General features: G+C 32.4%; 1 pseudogene; it reads right to left on the bottom strand.

Moving 5' to 3' along the window:
* Positions 1 to 256: 256 nt before the first annotated feature.
* Positions 257 to 2667, bottom strand: LOC116346510 (annotated as a pseudogene).
* Between the last annotated feature and the right edge of the window lie 3661 nt (positions 2668 to 6328).

Here is a 6328-nt window from a genome sequence, read left to right as displayed (position 1 = left end):
ATATCACTTTCGGAGTGGCATGAATGCTATGACAAATGGTTCGAGCGGATGCAAAAGTGTATTGATCATCATGGCGAATATTTTGAAAAACAATAAAACCATTTTCGATGAAACCCCATTGTCTTATATATGTTTTTGAAAAAACTTAAATAGTGACCCTCGTACTACACAGTACACACATATGCACCTTACGATACACTTATGCATAATACCATCATCGAGTGAGTTTCATTGCCCCTACCATAATCAAAATAACCTAATAACCTACCTGCTGAACTTCATCAACCAAATCGCCTCTGAAAAGTCGAATTTCGGCACGTGTTGCAAATTCATATACTATATTAGCATTTGGTCGAAGAACATATGCGCCAGACGATCGATTTTTCGATTCACCATTATTACCGCTGAACGCCTGATAAAGTTGAAAAATTTGCCGTACTTTCATTTCGACGTCTGCAGTTGCAGCTGAATATAATAAACCATTTTCACCGAATGTTAAATTTAGATATTGATTTCCAATTGTGAATGCACCATTTTGACCATTATCACTCGGTGGATTGTCAGCCCGAATCACACGGACTTTATTGTCTGTTTTCTTCTGAACAAAAAATGATTTATACCCGAGAGGTGGTAATTCATCGGCTAAGAAAATAAGCTCTGATACGGCAATGCTTCTCGATAGGCTATTGCTTGAATTGCGTTTGGAATTGCAACTAATTGTGAGTTGAGAGTAACATTTTTGTCGTCGAGCACCTCATATTCTCCAGCACTAACTGGAACGCGTACGTATTGATATGTGGAATGAGCCAATGGATTGTAAAGAGTAACTACAAATCGATCGTTATTTTCGCTAATTGAACATGAACTGATATTTACATCGGCACAATTTTTATATTCAAATCGGAATTTTACGTCGTTTGATTCTTCAGTAGTTAATTGATTGAGCGCTTCTTGGATGTTTTCACTGCATTTCTCAAAACCAATATTAAGTAAGCGTGCATAGTCTTCTGCAACATGCTGTTTTTCAGTTCACTCCCATTACCTCACGCATATTGTTCAGATTTTCCTCGAAGTTTTCCAGTTTGTTTTTGGTCATTACACTTAATTGCTTACAAACCTGAACGGATGAATGAAAATTGTTTTGAGAAATATCATATTTCAATTACGACCACAAATTAAACGTTAATAATGGAATCATACATACTTGTAAATAATGATTTCCAAGTCGTTCAAATCTTTTTAACGTTGGGCGTGAGGTGAAATAGCCCGTCCAATATGCATGCGGATCTGATGCGTATGGGAAGAAATCATCACTTTTTGTTGGCCACAATATTTCAGAATCGTGTAGCGATTTCAAATAACACGATGGAGTCGAATAAAATGCATTTACTTTTAGTCCACTAAGTTGACGTTCATTGATGTGACTTTTTTTCGAACATTCGTAAATATAAAATTATTAATTGATTTAAAGCAAATAGTAAATTTTTTTTCACGTGATTACTAAAAAAAATGTCTCACCATCATCGTCATCCAAATTTTCAAAGTAAACACCGGCATCTTGGTACATAAAATCATCGCCCATTGTTAAAATGACATTATTTGTTCGTGTCGTATTGGCTTGATTGTCAATGAAATCGAGAAAATCTTTCAACTAAGAAAGAAAAAAACATGCATTAGGTCAATGCCAAAAGTTAATAAAAAACGAATGAAATTACCTTTTCATCAACATTATACTCGGGACTATTTGGATCATCTACGATTGGATCTGGGAAATTAAAAAAAAATTGTTTGTAAGGTATTAAGTTAAATAAATTTTAAAAAATAATTTGTCTTTTTTTTAATTTACCATCGGAGCAAAGGATATCAAAACAGAAGCCATTGGGTGCGCTGTATCGATTAAACAAAGCGCCTGTAAATAAATCAGCTTTTGATTCCAAGTTCTCACTTGCATGCCAAACCATTTCGGCATTTCGATTTTTGAAACGTTCAATTTTATCTTGGTAATCAATGCGACCCAAAAATAAGCCATCGTATCCCATCTGTGCCAATAACGAAGCCTATGTTTTGAGCACAAATTTTATCCTTTAATGTAAATTATGTTACAAAGTTTAACATATTTTGTTTCTATTCTTACAAATTCTCTGGAATGACCAAATGGATCAATTTGCCAGCCAATTTTTGGTCTACCACATTCTCCGAAAGTATCATTCAATTGCCTGATGTATAATTGTCAAAATTAAAATTAAAAACGATTTTATTTCATTCAATAAAAAGTGACCAAATGGCCGTTTAAAGTTAAAATTACCTTAATCCCCATTTGAATTGATCAACAGTACTGTGATAATGCGTTGTTGCTTCGTCGTTCATACTCCATGCACCGCCAATGAATTCAAGTCGTCCTTCGTTTACCAACTTTTTAACTTCCTCTTTCAATTTATCCGTTTGATGATGCCACCATTTGAAGAAAAAAGCTGATTCAACATAAATAAATCGTCTTTCGGGATCTTTTAACAATTCAGCAACTACCGAATCAAGAATATTTTCAACGCTAGCGTATTGATAATTTTTTTTTGTTCCATAGTAATATTGATCCACAGTTTTCAACCATCCAACATCATCATGTGTATGCGGAACAATGTGTACATTCAACATGTTAGACTTTGGTTTTGGGCAACCCTTGAAAATATAGAAGAAAAAAAATATTGGAAATATCATGAAAATCTATGAAAAAAGCTTATCAGTGTTCGTCGAAAAAAAATCTTTTCCCCTTTATTGTTCTCCGAAGTAAAATTATTTTAAACAATACAAATTCGGTCGCGATTTTACGATGTTTGTTAGTTAACATTTGTTGTTTGACACTTTTTTCAATATTTAGTAAACTGGCGATATGGTTTGGCAACATAAGTGAGAGCAACTCAAACGTGAGAGCAATTCTTACATTTTGTCGCAGTGTATAATAATAATATCAAAAATACTGAAAATGTTGCGGGATTTCCAATCGAGAGGTTAGTTTGTAACAAACTAAGTTTGTAAGAAAAATAATTGCTTTAGCAAAGTTAAAAATTGTGTATTCGTATATTTTTCAACTAAATATCCGAGGATCTAATATTCAAAACCCCTTCTGCACTTACATCATATTCACATCTTCTCTCCTCGTATTCACCATTCAACGTCGCTGTTTCCAATTCTCGAAGAGTGATCAACATCAACACACAGCTGATGAACAGTGTCCAAGACATTTTTCGCCTTCTCTCAAGTCAAACTTTGTTAGTTAAGTTTTGAACAATTGTAAGGAATCAACGATGAATTCGAAATGTATTTTGTTTCCAGATTTAATGTAAATTGTAGAATCAAATAAAAGACTGTTTAAATGAATGAATAAATGAAATTGAAAACTGGTTTTATACATTTTTCATTTGCTTCGAGATTATTGTGGCCAGATATAAAGAATCGTTTTAGTAAGTTTTATGATATTTGTTATATAAAAATATGCGTGTGTAATGACTGTAATGTGTGAATAGATATCACTCTATGTTAATGGCTCGATAAAAAAATGACTTCGTTTATGAAGATTAAACACAAAAAGCAATGTTACAGCTGAGGAATATATACTGTGGTAGATATATGTTTTTAACACATAATATTCAAAAGTTATGACATATAATATTGGTAGCGCAACTTAAAAATGTCGTTTTTTTTGGTAAAAATAAAACTTTATTTCATAAATTTTGTAAATAACATGTCATTCAAAGTATTGGCCATCGAAAGCAGTGATTCGTTAATTGCCATTGACACTAAAGGTGCATTTTCCAAGGCGACGATTGCAATCGTCCACGTTTTTTTTTCAAATCGGGCGTCAAAAAAACCACAAATAATAAATCGTTCACGATTTTGGCGTCAAAAAAACCATTGATCTCAATCGTTAACGATTTTGGCCAACGATTTGAAATCGTACACGATTGTAATCGCCGCCTTGGAAAATGGACCTTAAGACTTACTTGGAGTAATGTGCTAGCCAGCACTTGAAAAACTTGTGTGTATAAACTTGTATTCACTTTGGCAGATGGAATTTAATAGTTTTTTTGACGCTCTTTAAGATACACTTGTTGTCACTGTCAAAAAAATGGCGCGAATGATACATAAGAAGTTCACGACAAATTTTACACTTTGTTGACATATTTTGGATACCATAAAGACATACTCTATCCAAGATTTTACTGTATAAATCATAAGCGAATTATTTCACACCAATAAAATTCCCAAAACTGTATTTAATAAAAGAATAAAAAAATTATCACTTGAAATTGAAAATACTGTACACACGTGTTGCTTTTTGTACTATTCTTATATCAAAGATGAATTGTCATCTTTTCATATTTCTTGAAATCAAGCTGATAGTTTATGATGTCATTATTGTTTGTTGTCACGATTTACATTAAAACTTTAAAACGATTTTTCGTGACTGAAAATTCAAGCCATTTTTTTCATTTTATTTGATGCGTATACGGTATAGGGTGTAGCATTTTTCAAACATTTTAACGGCGAGGGTAATAACCTTGGCTTTGGGATCCCCTGATCACGAACCAGGCGTTTTTTGCGAAAAAAATATAAACTGAGATGTCACGGGTCAACGGCAAAGTATCAAAGATTGGAAAAATTGATATTTTTTTTTGAATTTTTGTAGAAGGCATGAAGATACACAGTACTATCATACACTATACTTTCAGTATTGCTTATTTTTATGCTTAAATCATAAGAATAGGACCCAAATAACACATTCAAGTAGAAAAATTCAGTCAATTTCAAAAATGGATACCTTCACCATGAAACAACATTTCATTGAAAATTTTCAAAAATCCTGATTTTCAAAACTGTTCACTTCTGAACACAAATTTATGAATATTAAAGCTTCCCTGATCCGGAATGATCAATAATTGTCTGAAATTAATATGTGCAAAGTATCCCATGTCATAAATTCATTTTTGGTACCCAACTAGGGGAGAGAAACCAATGCTAGTTTTTCTAGTTTATAGCTAATTTACTAGTTTTTAGCTAATTTACTAGTTTATTGCTTGAATAATCTAATAATGCTAATATTCCTTTATGAAATTGCTAGTTTTCTAGTTTTTTGTTCTGTCAAATGACAATCAAATGATTGTACTGACACAATGAAGTATTTTGACGTTTAGTTGTTCAGACATATTTTTATGTGTTTTGAATAATTATACACTTATAATAGTAAAAATTAGTTTAATTATTCTTTTTTAACACAAAATCGTGCAAAAATACTTGTATCTTTCAATAGTCGACTTGTAAAATTGATTTAGTTACCAAATCATGGCACAATATCAAAATGGAGGGTCAAATAATTTTTGCTAATTTTTCTAGTTTTTGCTAGTTTTTTTCTAATTTTCCTAGTTTTTACTTGAAACAAAAAAAAACTAGCTAATGGTTTCCGTCCCCTAGGTACCCAATGGAACTATTAAAGAAAAAATACAGAAACATGACAAAAATTATAATATTTTCGCCACTTTCTTGAATAAAAAGGCCAAAACTCTTCCGCATCTGAACTTTTCATGTATTTTACTAAATTTGTGACATCAATAACATCTGATCTTTAGTCATAATTCAGTATAGTATACTATCCGAGTGGATCACATTGTCATATCAATGAATAGAATGGGATCCTGTGCCTCTAAAACTTGAAAGCTCTTGCAGCATTCGCCTTACTGGTTATGATTGTGTCACTTATATCCCATTATCATTCTGAAAGTGTATATTCCTCATAAACAGTACGTATACAGACGTTTTGATTGAAAAGAAATGAAAATTTTGATTAAAATGTAACAAAATTGAATTTTCCACAAAAAAATTGGAAAATTCATTATAAAGACTTGTTTAACTCCATTAAATGTCTTCAAAATTATTCAGTGATTGTCAAATGGCTTGCTATAAGCAGCTTGCTTAACTGCGTCGCCCATCGTGCGGCAAGCAAGCAAACATGCGGACACATATACGGCAAGCGAACCATATGTACCAAACAGTTTTCGTTCGTGCGAGATGCGGTATCTGTGTAGACGTATTGGTCGCACGTACGAAAACCGTGTAGTAGATATGGTTCGTTTGTTTTTGTAAAATTTTGAAACAAAAGGAGAAATTTCTACAGCGAATTTGAAGTATATATGGTTACCAATTCTATTCAAAACTAATGGTACCAATGTTTTTTTCATTTTCTTCAATTGAATAAAGCCCTCAAAATATGGCCGATTATCTCTAAAAATCAAAACAATTTCTAAAAAAGATTGCCCCCCTTGGATTCCTGGGGTCC

Source organism: Contarinia nasturtii, unplaced genomic scaffold (assembly GCF_009176525.2).
Source record: "Contarinia nasturtii isolate CC-2019 unplaced genomic scaffold, AAFC_CNas_1.1 Cnas_scaffold_1565, whole genome shotgun sequence".
Classification (NCBI taxonomy): domain Eukaryota; kingdom Metazoa; phylum Arthropoda; class Insecta; order Diptera; family Cecidomyiidae; genus Contarinia; species Contarinia nasturtii.
This window is presented reverse-complemented; position numbering and strand designations above follow the sequence as displayed.